Raw genomic sequence first — 20537 nt, 5'->3', positions numbered from 1 at the left:
CACCCCCCCAGTTTAAGAAACATTGTCCATTTATTTAACAAAATCACAGGAAACTCCATAATATTATTCTTTCCTTAGCTAGTGGCTGACGATGTGGTGTTTTCTTGGAGCACCAGGTAATTTCTCTAGTGGGAAAAACAGTCCAGCACCACCTGATCTCTCTTGTCAGTCAACCTCTGTAGAAAGCCTCTATGTTTACTCCAGGAAACATCCTATTGTAATATCAGGATTTGCAGAAATATTTCTTAAAACCTAAGCTGCAAATTTACCTTTCCATTGTCCTGAGATTCTGCTAGAGACAATTGCTGGGTACCCTACCTACTAGGAAGTATACCTAACATATTGTGGTGTGCAGCGCTCTGTGTTTGGATGGAGTGAATTAGGACACAAGAGCAGCATGCGTAAAAAATGCTTTATTAGAACAACGGCACACAGGGAAAAATACTCTCGTCAAAGGACCCTGTTTCCTTAAGGACCTGTGTCTCAAGCCAGCCACTCTACTTAGCACCCCCAGGTTTCACCTCCTTCTTACTACCAAATGAAGTCACCCCCTTATTTTCCCCATAAGTCCCCCCAGTGGTTGAACACTTTATTTACATCTTACCCAAGATCCAACTATTTACACTAGACCCGTTTTCCCACTCAAACTCATGGTAATGCAGGTCATTACAATATATATCTACATTGTAAAGGCTATAGAAGTGGGCGTAATCTGTCCACCCACCTCCCTGGTCTCAGCCAAATTCTTCTTTGTAGAATTATTTCATTGCGCATCTTTGCCTGTCTGTCGGACATCTCTGCATAGACACCAGATCAACACCTACAACTCAACAATGTCCATAACAGAGATCCTTCACCTCCCAGCTGGTCTGTCCTCCTGTCACGATCTATCAGTCAAACTGGACAACTCACTCATCTTCCCAACCTCCTTGGCTAAGAGTCTGGAAGTGACGATCGACTCAAGTCTACCTTCTCTCAGCACATCGAAGCCACAACCCAGACCTGCAGATACATCCTGCATAACATCTGCAGGATCGGCCCTTACCTCACAACTGTCTCTGCCCAACTACTTGTCCAGGCCATGGTGACATCTCGTCTGGATACTGCATCTCTCTCCTATTTGGCCTTCCTGCTACTGCCATCAAACCTCTACAGCTGATACAGAACGCTGCTGCTGCACAAGTTGTGTCTGACTTGCCGAAGCATTCACATGTATTCCCTCTACTCGTTTCTCTGCACTGGCTTCCTAGAGCTGTCCGGATCAAATTCAACACTCTGGTTATGGCCTACAAAACCATCAGTGGATCTACTCCCCAATATCTAAAAGACCCGATTACTTGCTACACCCCAACCAGACTGCTGTATTCCCTCAACTCTGCTCACTGGTGGTTCCATTTACAAAAGGTCCAAAATCAAAAGCATGAATATTTTCAGTTCTGGCTCCAGTGTGGTGGAATGACCTCTTTAGAATTGTTGAATCTCTTGTTAGATTTAGGAAGAGTCTCACAATTCATCATTTTCAGGCTCACTTCCCCAGTGATTTCTTAAGAGCATGAGAAATGTGTAAATGCTTGTGTGATTGGATCTTTTAAAGACCGCTCTGAAAGCTTAGATAAGTGGAATCCAGTAGCTGAATTTATTTGTGGTCTTCCATGTAAATATGAAGACTTGAGATGCGGAGGATGTGGAAGTGTAGGAAATCGCAGAACGACAAAGAGACTGAAAGACAGGACGATTCTCCAGAAAGTGGTAAGTTCTGAAGTGTGTCCTTGTCATGGTGTTTCTTATGGGTGTCTTGATGTGAAGCAGGTGCATCAGGTAGTGCTGCCCTCAGGATCGGTTCCACCTGCTGGGGGTGCAATAGTTTGTTTAATAATTTCGTGATTAGAAACTGGTGAATTATAGATAAACCTTTATGAAGCAACTTGTGAGATGTTAATGTTTATGTTTAATAATTCTGTGTTTAGAGTGGGGCACGGTGGCGCAGTGGGTTGGACTGGGTCCTGCTCTCTGGTGGGTTTGGGGTTCGAGTCCCGCTTGGGGTGCCTTGCGGCGGACTGGCGTCCCGTCCTGGGTGTGTCCCCTCCCCCTCTGGCCTTATGCCCTGTGTTGCCAGGTAGGCTCTGGTTCCCCACACCCCCCTATGGGACAAGTGGTTCAGAAAATGTGTGTGTGTGTGTTTAGAAATTGTGGAATGATGGATAAACCTTCATGTAGTTACTCATGTGATGTACACCGGTTCATATGGTAGAAAGTGACAAAATAACCATAATTTAGAATCATGCATCTGCATCCAAGTCTCTCTTTCTGTTGATGTGATGAACTAATTGTATTTCTCTGAGATGTACACTGCTTTGGAGAAAAGCATCTGCTGAATGAATACTGTCATGTAAGACAATATTCTACACTAAAAGACAGAAAGACCTTGTAATGTTACATACAGCTCTGATACAGTGCACACAAGGCTGCATAGGAAGGGACAATAAAAATACGACATATCTCTTTGATAATTGACCAAGATACTATTCTGAGAAAGTGAATCATCCTTTTCTTACATCAGGTGGCAGACCCTATGCTGCGAGCTTCAAGAACATGGCCTGAAGGTGGCGCTATGATCCAGTCTTGAACCTGTTGCACAGCTGCATTGAGGGCTGGCAGTGGTCAAGAGGGGCTTTCTTTGCAAAGTAAAAAGCTGCTGATGTCACAGCATGTTATTTTGTGTTGTGTTGTGTCGTGTTGTGTTGTGTTGTGATGTCGTGTATTCATTCTAAATACACACTGAAATAATTTTAGCATCAATTGTTCAGTAATTTTAAATGTGCTAGAAAAAAGAATTGTATTAAAAACACTTGTTTGGAGGATTGAACTCTTTTGCAGAGGCCTGAGGTTAAACAGTTTTATATTTGCGCAATTTTTTGTTTACATTTTAACAGTATCATTTCATATATTATGCAAAATATATGGTACTCTTGCCAACTACTTGTCTAAGCCATGGTGACATTCCGTCTGGATACTGCAACTTTCTCCTCTGTGGCCTTCCTGCTACTGCCATCGAACCTCTACTGTTGATACAGAACGCTACTGCTGCCCAAGTTGTGTTTGACTTGCTGAAGTGTTCACATGTATCTCCTCTACTCATTTCTCTGCACTGGTTTCCTATAGGTGTCTGGATCAAATTCAGGACCCTGGTTATTGCCTACAAATGCATCAATAGAAGTGCTCCTAGCTATCTACAAGACTTGATCAACTGCAACACCCCAACCAGACCCCTTAGCATGTCTACTTCTGCTCACTTGATGGTCCCGTCCACAAAAAGTAAAGCGTGGAGGTTCTCGGTTCTGGCTGCGTTGTGGTGGAATGATCTCCCCCTCTCACTCACAACTGATGAAACTCTGTCTACATTTAAAAAGGGTCTGAAAACTCATCTCTTCTGGACCCATTTCACCCAAGATCTCTCTAGCTCACGTATGGTGTAAATGTTCATGCACCGTGACTTTATGATAATCCTCAGATAACCCTTTACACAGCCACTACTCCTATATTGTATGTGAATGTTTGTGAATCTTTCTAAAAAAAAAAAATGTGATGGTGATCAGGATTAGTCTATTCTGAGTTTTATGCACCTACTTGTGTGATGAATATCAGTGCATCCAATGGAAAGAAACAAATTAAGTTTAGTTAAGAATCACACATCTGCAACTATGTCTCTTTCTCCTGATTTAATGCACAAATTGTATTTTTTCTGAGATGTACGTCACTTTGGAGAAAAGCGTCTGCTAAATGAATAAATGCAAATGTAAATGTAAAATAAATTCAGCAATGTTGCAGCAAACATGTGTTTGGGCCCCGATGGGGAAGAAAAAGATGCACAGAATCTATCCGTAGTGAACCATTTATTATAACAGCTGAACACAGAAAGAGGCATTTGCAAGCAGTAGTTTACATTGTTTTTGTTAGAAAACAGCACTTTTAAGTAAACACTGAGATTACTTTAATTAACCTGGACAACTGTTAGGATACAAAGGCAAATGGTCACTTATGATTTGTGCATATTTGTATATGAGTGTGTGTGTGTGTGTGTGTGTGTGTGAGAGAGAGAGAGAGAGAGAGAGAGAGAGAGAGAGAGAGAGAGAGAGAGAGAGAGAGAGAAAATGTGTGCAGTGCCAGTGATGTAAGAGGAAAATATGTGGACTGGCACAAAGTGGTACAGCCCATCACTGTCTCAGACCTCGTATGAGAGGAAATAGTCTGGACTGACACAGGGTGGTACAGCTGATCACTGTCTCACAATAATGATGTCAGAGGAAACTGTCTGGATGCCACAAAGTGTCACAAACAGTACTTGACTTGTTCAGGTGGCCATAGATACAGTACAATGTGGGACACAAAAAGAAAGTGTGACAATATAACATTGCCTAGCTACATCTGGGCTCCAGAGCACTGGAAATATAACTCTTGGAACTGCCTGGATATAATTATTATTATCTCCTTAGACATAAGAAGAATGTTTGACAGGATAAAAGTAAATTATAATGTACACATCCTGTATGTAAAAAATATTGCAAACAAATGTACCATGGAGTTATCACTGTTGTTTTGAATAACAAAACACCTTCAAATTGGCCAAACTTGAATTGTTTACAGTTGCTCAGCAACAGATGGAGCAGCTGTTTACATGCTCCCTTTACCACAGCTCTGTAGAGTGATTTACTATGCTAAGCAACCTGCCCCAATATGTAATGTGAGAAGCTCAGCCTCCATAGTATTCACTGGATTGACAAAAAATTCAAAATCCCTTTATAGTCGTTCTCTGATTTTTCAGTTTTAATTGTGTTTGATGAAACTGATCTTATTTTATATAAACTTGTATAAACTGATCTTATTTTATATAATCTTATATAAAAAAAAATAATAAATTGAATTTTGTCTCAACGTCATGTGCTGCCTCAAGACTAGCAGAACCCAAGAAGCAAGATCTTGGGAAAATTGGACTGCAAAGATGGCACTTCTAGAATGGAAGATGGCACCAGCCTCACAAGAAACACATTTTAGTTGTATTTCCACATTTATCTTTCAATTTTTATGTTAATATTTCATTGGACTGACTAATGTTTTTAATCTGATACATATTCCATACATTTTAAGTTAGGTTGTTTTTAATGGTGCGTGGGGGCACAGTGGCGCAGTGGGTTGGACCACAGTCCTGCTCTCCGGTGGGTCTGGGGTTCGAGTCCCGCTTGGGGTGCCTTGTGACGGACTGGTGTCCTGTCCTGGGTGTGTCCCCTCCCCCTCCGGCCTTACGCCCTGTGTTACTGGGTTGGCTCCGGCTCCCTGCGACTCTGTATGGGACAAGCGGTTCAGAAAGTGTGTGTGTTTTTAATGGTAACTTTGTAAATTAAAATATATATAACTTTTGCATTGCACAAAAAGGTTTGAAAATCCACTGAGGTGCAGGGAATCAGTGAATTTCTGACAGGAAGGAAGCAGTACGTCTGGCTGGGCCTCCATCTGTCTGATCCAACCCACAGAGCTGTGTTCTCTCACCTCTTGTGTTTCCACTTTACATGTTTTACAAGATTGTGCAGTTTGTGGGTGAAACGACAATAATAAGCCTCAGCTCCATGGCCAGTAGGCATACTTATAACTTTGATAAATGCATTGATAATGTATTATGCTGGTCTGTGATCAGCTGTCTTTGTTGTATTTGTTTCTTTGCCTTATGTCTTTATTCAAGTGCTCTGTGACACTGTGTGAGAAGAGTGCTCTATAAAAATAAATTGAAACGAATCTCCATCAACGATGAGACCTGATCTTCTGATGATGAGGGGCATCTTGCATTGTGGTGTGTTCACCATTACCTTGAACTTCAACAGCATCAAGACAGTGGAAATACTTCTGAAGACAACTTCCTGCTTGGCTCCCTTTGAAAATCAATGGCCGGGCTGTATCAGTGATTGAGTCATGTAAATTCCTGAGGACCAGCATTACCAACACCTTGAAGCGGAAGGATCACATAACCGCCATCATCAGGAAAGCGTTGCTGAGACTGTTCTTCATTACACCAGGTCAGGAAGCTCAATAGCTCACAACACATCCTGATGAATTTTTACACAACCGTCATTGATAAGTAAAGCAATCTCAATGGGGACAAGAGAGCCAAAAGGGGCAGTTGTTAGTGTAGCGGTCAGTGCTGCTGCCTTTGGTTCAAAAAACTGTAGGTTTAATCCTCACCTCTGGCTGTTTTACCCTTGAGCAAGGTACTTACCCCAAATTGCACCAATAAAGAAAACTGTGTCAATGGCTAAAGAGCTAAAGGCTTGTAGTAACGATAATCAAAACATTATAAGTTGCTTCGGAGAAAAGCATCAACTAAATGCATGAACGTAAGTTCATGTTTATTCATTTAGCAGATTCTTTTCTCCAATGTGACTTCTAATGAAAACTATACAGTAGTATCAGCCTACACTTTATTTACCCAAAGTGACTTACAATGCTAGATACATTATTCACAATGAGTTTTCACCACCCCCATCACCACCCGGTTCCCCTTTGCCTCCAACCTCTCCAAGACTACGCTGCATCGTGTGGTCCACTCCACTGAGAAGCTCATTGGCTGTGAGCTATGATCAATGAAAGAGCTGCTGGCAAGACTGCTGTGGACTCCACCCATCCTAACAATCACCTCTTCACCAAACTGCCATATCAGAGGTGGTACAAGTCCATCACCACTTGGACTTCACGTCGTCTCCACAGCTTCTTTTCTGAAGCTGTCTGTCTCCTTAATAAATTCAACTGGGTGCACGTCCCCTCCCCCCACCACCACCATCACCACTACCACTTCTGGTCATGTCCTAAATCTTGTCTACTGTTGCCCTACATCTTCTAACTGCACTCCTCTCTGCAAACTGCAGCCATTATCTACATACTGTAGTCATCATCTTCACACTGGTCTCAGTTGCACTGCTTTGTATCATGTGCTCTAGTGCTCGTTTCTCCATCCTCTTGTTAATTTATTACTTGCACATAGTGACAGTTACAGTCTGTATATTGTTATATTTTCTTTCATGGTTTGTGCCAAACCACAAGCATTTCCATTAAGATATATATTGTCAATAAAGACTTCTGACTTCTGAATGATGGAGGTTGAGAAAAACACTCTTAGTTTGAATGAAAAATCACTGCTATGATGGCACAACTCAAACAGGACTTGTTCACACAGTACAGTTTTAACTGTGTTGTAACACTTTACAAAAGTACAATGCTGGAAGAGTAGTTTAAAAATTGTACGGCCCTGGTGTCCTAACAAATTGAAGAAATACAATTTCCACTAATTTTTGAACATCAGACAGCAATCAGCTGCAGACTGAAGGAGAGTCTCATAAACAAAGGACAGTTTGATTTTGAAAAAGAATATGCTGTACTAGACTGGATTTCAAATCATAGATGGCTCTTTCATGTGTAATACATTGGTAGATTGGCGCAAGACATATAAATACTGCATATATCCTTTGTTTTTCAAAAAACAAATTAACCGTGAACATGCCCTTTGACAAAAAAAAATGTAATTAACCTACCATTCTTCTAAAAAATTCCTGAAAATGTTTGAGCTACATAGTTATCTTCATGCGTTGGTTCCTTTGAAGATCGAAAATCAACTTTTTTAACAATATTATTAAAATCTGAAACATCAATGCGGATGTTTTACCCAAATTCTTTTACTGGAACTCTTAATAGCACCAGTTAATTGATTCCTTGCTACACCATAACCATATGGAACTTTATTCCTCATTTTCGATTTCAGTTCTGCTGGGAACCCCAGGACAATTTTTTACCACCCACACACATCTCCTCTCTGAGTGTCTCTCCTGACACCATGCATACAAAGGTAATTCTCTGGACTGATCAGTGACATGGTCTTAAAATTCATTATAGAGGGACTAACAGTGTGAAGGAGATGCCCCTTTGTCCCCCTATTAGTTCCCCTCCCCTGCCTGTTCCCTCCACAACTGTATTCTGAAAGGTCCTTTTCTACACAGGAAAGGCTCGCTAAGAAGATTCATCACAGGAAGCATAACTCAAGAGCCATAGTTACGGTGCAGTTATGTACCACCCACTGTATGAATCTCTTGCAATCAGCCTCAATCATTCATTTAGTCATTCTACAATCAGTGCGGCAGCGGTCAGTGCTGTGAAATGTGTCCATTGCAGTTATACAGTCATTCCAAAGTATCCAGGTACGAGAGTAAAAGCAATATTTCAGCAGTTGCTCTATACGGACAGGTGCCCAAAAGAGAATTCCAGCATCAACATCATGAGCTGAATTAGTGGACATTTTTTGACCCTATGGTCTTTGCCGTCCCCTTCTTTGCCTGTACCATGTTCATTAAGCTGTCTCTCCATCTAATTTTATTTCTTTGCCAGCTGTGTGAGCTTCACTCCATCTTATACACTCATACACACTCTCACCTATCCTACTTCCCAATCCCACCAGCCTCCTCTCTCAGAGCTCCTAGTGGATGTGACCTCCATTATTTCTGACATGTAGAAGCACCAATTCTGTAAAGGTCATGACCCCACCCAACAGGCCTTGTCAGGGTTTGTCCTGTTGCCGACTGTTCCCCTACTAATGCTTTACACTGACCCTGCTACCCCACCCCCATGCTTTTCTGCTGCTCCACATTCAATATGATGACTGGCCCATTTCTCCAAATTCCCTCATGCTGCTGCAACAACTGACTGCGCAGCTTCAAGGGCAGTCTTGGAGGTGCCACGGGAGGAATCTACTTTAATTGGACTGCCGGCCAGTTAGAAAGCTCTGATTTCAGCCTTTTTTCACTTCCATTACTCTTTTTGCATGGTGAATAAGGAAGGAGGGTACAAGGTGGATGGAGGAGTTGAGTGGAAGGAAAAAAGCATGGAGTAATAAGGAGTCTTCATAGCCATAGCACAGAATCCTATCCTCCAAAAGCCCTGCTCACCGAGAAGATATGCAACGTGAGGAGCAGCTCATGATGTTTCTAATGAACTGGGTCTGGTTTGGAGAGCCCCAAGGAACAGTGTGCAGCTGTTTGAAGCCCCTCTTTGCATGTATACATCTCAACCCTGCTTTTCCCCGCAACACCAGCCTATGCCATCCTTACACCCAACCAGTGACAGTAGCTCTCTTCCCACCCCCACCACCAAGTATGCTCCCCCCAGTGCTTTGACTTGATGCATGCTAGATGATCCACCAGTCATCTATCTTGGATAGCAGATCAGGAAATGTGGTGCACATGAGGCAGGGTGAGGTGATGCTGGCCACTGAAAAGCAAAATTTGAAGGATCCATGAAAACAGCACAGGCTCCTGATTGTGCTGATGTGACTGAAACAATGTTGCTGCATTGCTGATCAGTACATTTCTGCTGGGTGCTTTAACCAGGAGGAGTGCGGTGGCCCAGTGGGTTGGACCACAGTCCTGCTCTCCGGTGGGTCTGGGGTTCGAGTCCCCCTTGGGGTGCCTTGCGGCGGACTGGCGTCCGGTCCTGGGTGTGTCCCCTCCCCCTCCGGCCTTACGCCCTGTGTTACTGTGTAGGCTCTGGTTCCCCGTGACCCTGTATGGGACAAGTGGTTCTGAAAGTGTGTGTGTAATTCATTTATGTTACATTTATTCGTTCAGCTGACGCTTTTCTCCAAAGCAACTCACAATTATTTACCAGTTTATACAAGCTGGGTGATTTTGGGGCAAGTATCTTACTTAAGGGTACTACAGCTCGAAGAGAGATTCAGACCTATGACCTTTGGTTCCACAGGCAGCAGTTGTAACCACTACGCTACCAGCTATTAACAGGCCACCCAAACATTTCACAAATCTCAGAATGACTTGGTCATAAATAACCCGTCCCTTCAGTTACTCTCCCTCTTCCTCTTGTCCCAGTGCTTTCCCTTCCCACTGTCCTCTCTGCCTTCTGTTCCTTGCTGTAACTGCCTGGCTTAGCTGCCTCCCTTTGTGGCGCTCACAAAAGGAGGCAGTGCCCTCTCACAGGCTATGTTACAGTCTGCCACATGAAGCAGACACTCTGGACCAGCCTCACTTTATCTGCTGTGACACTTCAGATTACTTCCACAGCCCTATCTGAGCAGCACATCCAATTCAATTAGTCCCAATTAGTCCTGTTCTTGCCCCAGCACTGCTGAGGACCAAGGCCCCTTGTCAGAGAGCGGTGCGCACCACTGCTTCTAGAATCACGGCGGTCTATTGTGTACTGCCACCCCCCCGCTCTGTCCCAACCGAGCTATGCACACCTGGCCTCCACAAATGAGAGCGCCTAACATGCAGCACAGCATGGAGGGGGGGTAAGAGAGAGGAGCGAATATGGGGTGAGGGGGGTCGAGGGTGACAGCCCTTTGGAATTTCAACTGAGCAAAAAGTTAATGATGCTCCATTTGTGGAGGCCAAAGGAAGAGAAATGAACACAGATGAAAACTGCAGCTACCTCCTCTTTGCTTTTGAGTTTTGACACAGAGGCTTGATTCATTTTTCAAGGACAGATATGTTTTATTACTTTGAAAACACGATGAAAATATTGTGAAGTCTCTGTTTTTGTTTGTGGAATGATGCCTTCAAAATGTGGAAGGGTTTCATTTACCTCTCCATAAACACAGTTTCCACCTCATTTCGCTGCATGCCCTAACCCTGCTTCGGATGGCCACCACATCACATGCAGATGCTTAAGATCCTTTGCACAAGAAAAGCAAGACACCAGGTAGACAATGAGCATTTCCTTCAATCGTTCAAATGGCAGACTGGAGAAATCCCCCATTGCTGCTAACGCTCTCTCTTTTGCCACCATTTTCGAAATCTGCACCCTCTCCTTGCTCACCCAACTCCCCTCCTCTTCTTCCTCTTTGCTAATGAAAGAACCTCATTCGCCCGCCTTACCAGCATGCCTTAATCTTCCCTGACAGCTTCCCCCCTAATTGGTCATAACACCCAGATGGACGAGTCCTTAATTTGGTGTTCCCAATAAAGGCAGGCGGCTGAAAGGGGTAGCAGAGGGGGGAGCCTTGATTTGTTGGTTATAGATACAGAAGCGGTAAACACCCCAGGCTTCGGGCCCGACAGTTTGAACAGGCTTTTGTTCACACATTTGCTCAAAAGAACTGCCCTTCCCTCCCATTCCCACCCCTTCCCCCTCCCCTAGCATCTCTCTTCTCCTTATCCCTTGCTTCTAGGGACTGGTACACAAAATTCAATTGGTGCTGCAAAGACGTGGGGGTGGCGGAAGTTTAAGCTGGTGTGTAATTAGTTTTTATTTTCCAACCATAATGGAGCTGTGTGGTGCAGGGGGAGTTAGAGGATGCATTCAGAAGGGAGAGGACCTGGCTTCTGTGTGGCCACAGTACTTGAGGAGGGCTGGGTGACAGCAGGATGCAAGGTGAAAAGCCTGGGCACTAATGAGGGCAGCGGGGTGTAACCCCCTGGTGCAGTACTTTTGTGGGCCCTTGGCTTCTCTTTCAAATGTCCTGGTTTCCAGATGGTCCCCAGAGGAAGCAAATGGGTAAGGAAGAGCTGGACATTGATTTATAGCCAGACGGTCATTGGTGTGCGCCTGGTCAATATAGTGACCAGCCACAGTTTGAAGGACTGCATTATACTGATATCATTCCAATTGCACAAACATTAACAGAATGAGTGATTTATGGTCCTACACAGATCACAGTAACAAAATACATTTACATTATCATATATTTAAAAAAATATGACAATCATTTTTGTTTTATTACATTATTAAACATAATGAGATATTCCAAAAATAAAGGTGTATAGCATATGTAAAAATTAATAATGTAAAAAATGAATTACTACTTATGGTCTTGGAATGCAAAGTGAAAACTGCACACATATTACACACTATGTACAACACAAAGCTGCTTAAAACTATGTGAAACCCTTAGTTGTGTTCCTTAGTTGTACCACAAAGTCATTAGTTAATGAAAAGCAGTGTCTCTTCTGATGCAATAGGTGTGTAATAATAGTTTCATATGTTGATTTAAAAGAAATCATGGTAGAAGTAGAAGAAAAACTAAAGTAGTCCAGGTGCAAAGATAAGTGAACCCCAGGTTACATTGATTAAATCAAACAGGTACGTAGATCAGGTATGTAAATCACAATCATTTATAAATTTTATGTTTACTTTAAGATTTAGATTTTATTCATTTATTTTATTTTATATTAGAATAATGACCATCCCTATAGGGTTCACATACTTTCAAGCAGCACTGTATATGTGTATATATACAGTGAACTTTTGGGTCTTAATGTAACATAGTATTTCATATTGAAAACACATCCATAAAGTGAAAAATGGTGGTGGTGTCCATATCATGCTTTGGGGTACTTCTCAGTGGCAGGGACTGGAAAATTCATTAAGAAGGAAGAAAAAAAGTGAATGTGAGCTAAATACAGAAAAATCCTGAAGCAAAACATGTTGCTTATGTCAAAAGCACTGGGACATGGATGAGAATTCAGCTTGTTATAGGACAATGACCCAAAAAATATAGCAAAAGTCACACTGGAGTGGCCTAAAACCAAAAAGATTAGGGCTTGGAGCAGCCCAGAAGGCATGTACAGCAACTGGTACTTGCATCCCAGAGGTTTTTTCCTCTTTCTTGTAGTTCAGGAGTTTCCTCGTCTCCTTGGCCAGATGGCATAGTCTATCCATATCTGTTTTAGTGTATTATCATGGAGGGGGTGTGGTGGCGCGGTGGCGTGGCGGCCTTGGCTGGGTCCTGCTCTCCGGTGGGGGTGGGGTTCAAATCCTGCTTGGGGTGCACTGTGATGGACTGGTGTCCCGTCCTGGGTGTGTCCCCTCCCAGCTGTGTCCCCTCCCCCTCCAGCCTTACACCGTGTTGCTGGGTTAGGCTCCAGTTTGCTGCGACCCTGCTTGGGACAAGAGGTTTCAGACAATATGTGTGTGTATTGTCATGAAACTGTATGGCAATCTGTGTCACTGTGGTGACAGGAGTGCTCTGCAGCAAATGAATTAAATTAGTTCTTCTGTTTTTTTATTTTGAATTAATTTTGTAAAATGTAGATACTAGTATTTCACTCAGTTGCATGTTAAAGACCCATTTGAGATGTTCTCATACAGATTCAAATGCTGTGGCCCTCTTTACATATTTCTACCCAACAGAATCAGGACCAGATGGTTCATAACTAGAGGCAGGATGAAAACTAAGAGTAGAGGAAGGTCAGGCACTGCTAGTCCTTGACCCTTTTGGGACAGTGCAGGAAGGCAAGGTAAAGACCTCCAGAGACAGTGCTCTCCATTTTCCATATTGGAGGGAGAAGAAAAGCAGAGCAGACCAGAAAAAACCTTTTTACTTCAGGGCCAACAGTTAGCCCACTCCTCTGTTGGCAAAGGTACTCCAGCACAAGGGCAATGGGAGAAACGGCTTGAGTAAATGGTTTGTTGGGGGTTCTGCCCAATTCGAAAGCATCGTGGTAGTGGAAAGGGGACAGAGGCAGACAAAAGGAAGGGGTTAATTGGCAACAGCAGAGAAGTCAGTGCATAACATATTCACAGGCGCTACCATAGAGGCCTTAGCATGATACACAAAAAAGTGTCCTTGGCTTTGGGAAAGGATTGAAATTGAAAATGAAAATTGGAGTCAGTAGGTCGTATAGGACAGATGTATTTGCAGTTTCCTCATAGAAAATTGTGTTTCTAAGGACAGTTTTTATTCACCATATTGCTCTTAGTATTAGAGGAGGAAAATAGAGTAAAATATGTAGAAAACTTTTCTACCTTCATACCGGAAACCTTATTTTTCATCTTTCCGGATCCATAGGGGTAGTTTGAAAAGCTATGTGACTGGAAAATCTGAAACATCAAAAAACCTACTATGCTGAATCTTACTGCAGTGATCTACATATCCACTGAGTGGCTTAACATTTCAGACCATGTGGTTGCCCATTTCCTAAGATAGTGGGCTACGACACACAGAAGGTTTGGAATGAATTAGGTTTTTAATGAGGTCCAGTAAGACGAAGCAGGAAGTAGTGCTTTGTGTTATTGATACACTAAAGCTGAGCACATCTTAAAATAAATGTCACTTGGGACCATCCAAATGTAAAGTGCCATTATCCAGCATGTAAGATAACATTCCTGTTGTTCCATAAACAAAAACTAAGGATCACTCAAGAGTCTGGAGAACTTATGACTGGAGCAGTAGTCATGCCAACTCTGTCGACCATCATGACAAGCTGGAGTTTGACCAGCAAAGAGCAGATACAACACAACACAGCAGTGTGCATTTCACAAGATACATTTAGCTTCCACTCTCAGGGCAGGGATTACTCACTTATTTCAGTCTTGTTCTGTCACATGTACACATACGGTCTGCTACCTGTAATCAGCTTGATGCTCAGCATCATACATCTGAGCCGCTGCGTAGAACACTTGGAAGAAATATGCACAGACCATCAACACTTTACCATGGTGCAACCTAAGGCAGCTGTGTATAACGTGACCATGGAAAGCTGGTATTCTCAAGGAGAACAGGCTGTAAAGACTGAAGATGATTAATTTGTTTAATTGTAAAAATGCAAGTATCAACATTACAATCAAAAATTGTGATTTTAATTTAATCAGGAAATTATTGCTGATGTTCTGAAAGCAAGCTGAAGTAAAACCTGCTGTCATTACTGACTTCTGTATCTTGTCTAGCTGGTAGAATACATTATTATTACTTTTGAGAAGTTACAAACCTTAATATGTTTTGTGTTTTTTCTAAAGTAACTTCATACAAGTTTTGGATTTTCTGTTTTCGGCGTATAACCTACACGTTATATATTTTGACAGAAAAATTCTGACAAAAATTGACAGAAAAATCTAAGCTGACCAATTTAATACAATATGAGGAGAAACATGTTTGAATTAAAAATGTTAGCAGATCTCTCACAAAGCAGTAAAATAAAACCGAGGTCCTGAAAAAACGTGGTTACAGGAAAATGCATTCCTTCATCACTCCAGATGTTTCCTTCATTAAGGTACTAAAGACACAGACTTCACTGTCACTTCACCCTTTGCGGTCCTTTTTTAGTCCTCATTGTCACATCTTCCTTTGTGACTGACTGGTAAAACTGGTAAAAATGAGACTGCAGGAGTACGAACTGGCAAAATTACTCCTGAGGAATTCTTGAGGCATAGATTTCCTCTGTTGTTCAGCTGGCCCTGGTCTCAAGAATGCCTGGGGAGTCAGCTGCTTGTGTGAAACATGCTAAAACAAGTACCATCATTTAGGAGTGCTGTCGCAGTGAGGAGCTAAAGGCTCAGATGGGCTGCCCACTTCGGGGATTACATGGCAATTAAAGTTCTGAAAGAGCCTTCCCTAGTTCTACCCTGGTCTGCTTATGGAAGCCGCATGGTTGAACCAGCACCGCCCCTTTCCTGATGCCCTTTTACCCTATGACCCTGCACACCTCACCCTGAGTCACATAATCATCGAAATGTGGAGGGGATCCACACCGGGTCGCCCCAATTAGTGACCCTAATTAGTGGAGCTGTTCCCTGCTGAGCAATTCAGCAATCCTTCGGTGCAACACCGCTGCTGAGGCGCAGCACTCTGGTACGGGAAGGGTGCAGCTGTAGGGCGAGCAAAAAGTACAAGGACATGGACAGCAGTCAAGTTGAAACACATAGAGGGCAAACTGGAAATCCAGGCTGAGAATATCTACAGGGTAGGACAGATACTTAAATCAATATACAGTATTTTCACTAAATATTTTGAAGCATTGTGTCAGTGTCGAGGATGGAAGACAGGAAGTAGGGTTTGGACCCAAGTGCGGGTGCTTTTATTTCCATGCCAAAACACAGGAGCAATGAGAGATAAGGGTCTTCCGAGGTGCAGATGCTGTTTCGGGGCGAAGCGATACTCAGGAAACGGGTGAACAAGCTGAGGTCCAAAAAGCCAGGAGAATCAGGAAGTTTAAATAGAGTACAGGGAACAGGGAACAGGGTACAGGGAAACAGACTGCTGAATTAACAAGCCAGTAGGTGGGCGTTGCAGATTGCACGCCCGTTGCCATGACAACGCTGCCTTTATACCTGGCCGTGCTGATCAGCAACAGGTGCTGTCGCTGAGCTTGCAGGTGTGAGCGTGACACATAGTTACACACTTCTTTTTGTATTTTTAAAATTGGCCTTAGAGCTTAAAGTGAAGATTCTATTAAAATAATATTCAGTTCAATTTTACTTTTATAGAGCGCTCTTGTCACACAGTGACACAGAGTGCTTTAACACAGATATACCTTAAATATCTTTACTGATAAGTGAATGAGCTGCTTGTCTGAAGTTGATATGTTTCAACAGATAGACTCTTGAACTTGTTGCAATTAAAATCAAATCTTAATACTCTGAATAACTTATGACAAGAGGTATTGATGCAAAAATGGATGTGCAGTTTGAAAGTCTTCGTCTTTACACAAAGAGTCTCTCATGTGACTGGTTCCCTCTGCATGAATTTCCCAAAGCCCCAGTAGATCTAATTGCCCCCTAGAGCCAATTGTCCCTTCTTTTGGTCCAGTGAAAGACCCCACTCAATGAGGGTGGAGCACCACAGTTTGGTTTAACGCATGGTTGTGGGTTGTTAGACCACCTTAAGTCACAATATGATGCTTGACAGATATCTGCCATACCACCCCCCAAAACCTGAGCTGAATGTTGACTATGAATGGTAAATCAACTGCCTAGGCAGAGGATGGCTTCAGTTTTAAGAGGAATTACAGAATATAATATTTGTGTTTTTAATAAAGAAATAGACAAGTTCAGATTAACCCCATGACAGAGACAATACCGATACCTTAGAAAAAACAAAATGGGTAAAAAATTACCAGTTAATCCCAGGTTGCACACAGTAGGGTGCATGTTTTCCAGTATGTTGCATAATAATAATAATAATAAGAAGAAGAAGAAGAAGAAGAAGAAGAAAGTTGTACATTGCTTTGGAAAAAAGCATCTAGTAAGTGAATAAATGCAAGTAACATTTTGACCCACTCAAAACAATTTAATACTTAGAGATATATTGCATGAAACATGTTGTCACTTTCAATAAATTCAAAAACCGTTAAAACTTTGCCAGTATGGAAACAGCTATTCAGAGGAATGTATATTATATTCACCCCTCCCCCTCCTCATGGCGCTCTGTCTGCATCCATGGCAACAAGCTGTTGGTTTCATTGCATGGACATTTGAGGGAGTTAGTATTAGCAGTGTTTCTGACCCACTTCACTCAGGGACTTTTACTGCAAGCAGCAGCAGGGCTAAAGACGCCTTATCAGTAACCAGCTTCTCATAAACAGCATAAAATGACATCATAAACATTTTCAGCATTGTTTTCTGTGGCAGAACCAGGCAGAGCTCTTCTTCAAATTTAATTTGAGTTAAAATTTTGGGACAATAGTTAGTCCCAGTAAAAATTTCATACTGGGCCACTAAACTTACCGTAGTCAGACCATTTGTATCCCATATTGCGCATTCACTGGGGTAGAACTAGGGTCACTCTTTTTTCCCTTGACAGGATTTTTTCACTCATCTAGTGTATTGATGCAGTTTAGAAACTTGGCGACGCGGATGTGCCAATTCTGAGGGGCTTTGCTCAATAAAATTTGGGAATGTACCCCATTTTCTTTTTCACATTGACTTTATATTTTGTGGATGTTGATAATGTCCAAGTATCATGTTCTGCATCTTACTGATTCCTTATCAATTTTGCTATGGCTCACAATGTCTTTTTTCCCCCCATGTGAGACAAGAACCACAGCAATACAAACACTATTTTGAGCAATTTACACAAATGATAGCAAAGCTGACCATTAGCAATTACAACAGTTCTATGTTGTCTCATTTAAGCAACGAGACTATTAGCATATTGTGGTTATTAAAGAAATTCAAAAATTACTAGAAGATCATAACTTTAAGTGAAGGGGGACCTTATATCTCTATCTGTATATTGTACAGCCATAAAAGCACGAAAGCTTAAAAACAATGTGCACATATGCTAAGGAGGCAAAGAAAAATAAATAATTCTTTACAAAATAAATATTTTTTGTGGAAAAAATCCAAGAGGCAGACAAAAATGGAATTACATAGACATATATTTATATGCATATGAATAAAAATACATATACATATGTTACAACATCCAGGCTTTCACTGCCAGAGCTTGAAAATAGCTCTTTTAATCAGAAAACAAACTCTTTAAATAAGTGCAAATTGTTAATAAGGAAAAAAAAATAACTGTAAAGCATATATAAAGTCTTTTGTTTGTTTTACTTTAAATCACATGATACCAACATGGAGAGACTGTGCAAAGACCTACGTACTTACAAATGATTTTGTACTTTGTCAGTAGCTGGTGTTGTTAGGTCCACGAAAGGAACACATGACGTTATCCTGTCAAAAGAATATGGTTTACAGCACAGACATTGCCTGTGTGTAAGAAACATTGGTTCAGATGAAAACCCATTGCGAAACAGTGTCACTGGACTCGATCCATAGCAAATATTAGAGAAACAGTAGCACCCCACACAAAACAATAGGGAAGAGACAGACTTAGTCCATATAAGAGAAGAAAAAGACAATGTGTTTCAATCTTTTCCTTCTAGGAGAGAACCTACAAGTCTGAACCAACTGCCATGGTGACAGTTTGTGCAAATTCCTAACGCAGATTAGCGCAAATAATGGAGTAATAAATCTGAATTCACATTTTAAGAAACTGGGGTGAAAAGACAGCATGAAACAGGTACACACAGATGGATGGGTACAATTGCCAGGCCTGGAAGCAAAATAAATATGTTGTTGTCCTCCAATTTCGCATGACAAGTTGCCCCTGTCCTTAGAACATGCTTAATCATGGTAATTCTCACCGTGGTAAATGTTACATGATGACCATGGCTTCAAACCATATCCTAACGGTTCAGCAAAACAGACACAAGAAAGGAAAAGGGCAACTGTGTGTTAAGTCGACACACAGCTGAAGTGAGACTCGCTGTGAGGCCATGAATGTCTCCACTTATTACGGAGTACGAGGTTTCTGTAATGTCGTCAGCCCTTGGTGTCACCAAGACCATGATCCATCTGTGTACAGAATGTACCTGCCATGGGACAAGATACGAGGAAATGCTTACAATTAAATGGAGGACAAAAATGGATGCATGACACAAAAGGAGGAACAAGTTTTAAAGTGTGGAAGTACTTACAAATGGTGCGTATTGAACCCAACACTGTTCCACAGCACTGACACGGAAGCAGCTGCACTGAAAAGGAGCACAGGCTTCTGCCGTGACAGGAGACGGAAGCAGAGGCTGTCGGTAGCCAGCGGTTTGGGTTATAGCACTTTATTTCGCCATTTCACGCCAATGGTAACAGGGAATGTACTCCTTCGTTCTCACGCAGAGAGAAACCGCTGCTCTGACAATGATAGTGATACCTGTAATAAGTGGGAATAAAATGGATTTTTCAAACCAGGTCTGAAGCCTTAGTGGTACACGGTGCAAGGAGCACATCACACTAAATAGTGTCCCGAAAAACAGTGTAATTGGTGTCACGCAGGGGATGGTAAATTTTTTAATCATTCAGTATGAGTGAATGTGGGAGGAGAAATTGCACAGTAATGCACTGAAGGTCATGTGGGGGACATTGGAAGAAAAACATGACTCAGTCAAGAGAGAACAGGGCCAGTAAATGAAGGCAGACAGGAAGAATGGCGAGAAAGACCAGTGGGACAAAATTATAAAAGCGCCAATCTCAGAATTGCAGAGAGGTGCATTAAAACCTTTTAAAGGCCAGAGCAATTCTGTACCAAAACACAGAAATTGAGGTTAAATGCCATCAAATCAGACAGTTCAGGGAGATGAGAGAGTGGATACCTGCTCAGCACTAATAGTGAAATGTGCTTTCACACTCTCTCCTGAAACATGCTGCACTAGACCCTTTCATCTACTGTAAAATAAACCAATATACTGCTTTTAAACAACCAGCAAACCAATTTCCATCGGAACTAAAAAGACGAGAAGAAAGAAAACAGCCACTTGAGCAGAATACGCCTGTATTTCCGTGCGGTACCTTCTAATCCCCTCATAGGTTCAGAAGCAGGACAGAGACCCCCAGCTGGGCCTCTGCAATGAGACTGACGGTGCCTCGGCAAGAGCGTCACTCCTGAATGAAGCTGGATCACTGAACGGCCACTGAAAACATGCTGGAAACAGCAGTGCAGTGGTGACAGATAGAGGACACAGCGGTCAGTCTGTCCAATGTCACTCATTTTCTGCCATCGCCTGTTGCAAGGAAGCTTCCATGACGAAAGCCCATCATCGGTCATTTGCACAAAGCACTCGGTTTAAGGCAGACAACAAACAAGGACTGTTGCCATTGAAATGTGTGCCATCTTTCGTGTGTGCAACAAATTGCGTGAAATGTGAACAGGACACTTCTTATAAATCAACAGGAGCATTTGCTCAAACCTCCAGAGCGTGTTTTTGGATTGAAACATGTCA

Source organism: Scleropages formosus, chromosome 11 (assembly GCF_900964775.1).
Source record: "Scleropages formosus chromosome 11, fSclFor1.1, whole genome shotgun sequence".
In the NCBI taxonomy this organism is placed as follows: domain Eukaryota; kingdom Metazoa; phylum Chordata; class Actinopteri; order Osteoglossiformes; family Osteoglossidae; genus Scleropages; species Scleropages formosus.
This window is presented reverse-complemented; position numbering follows the sequence as displayed.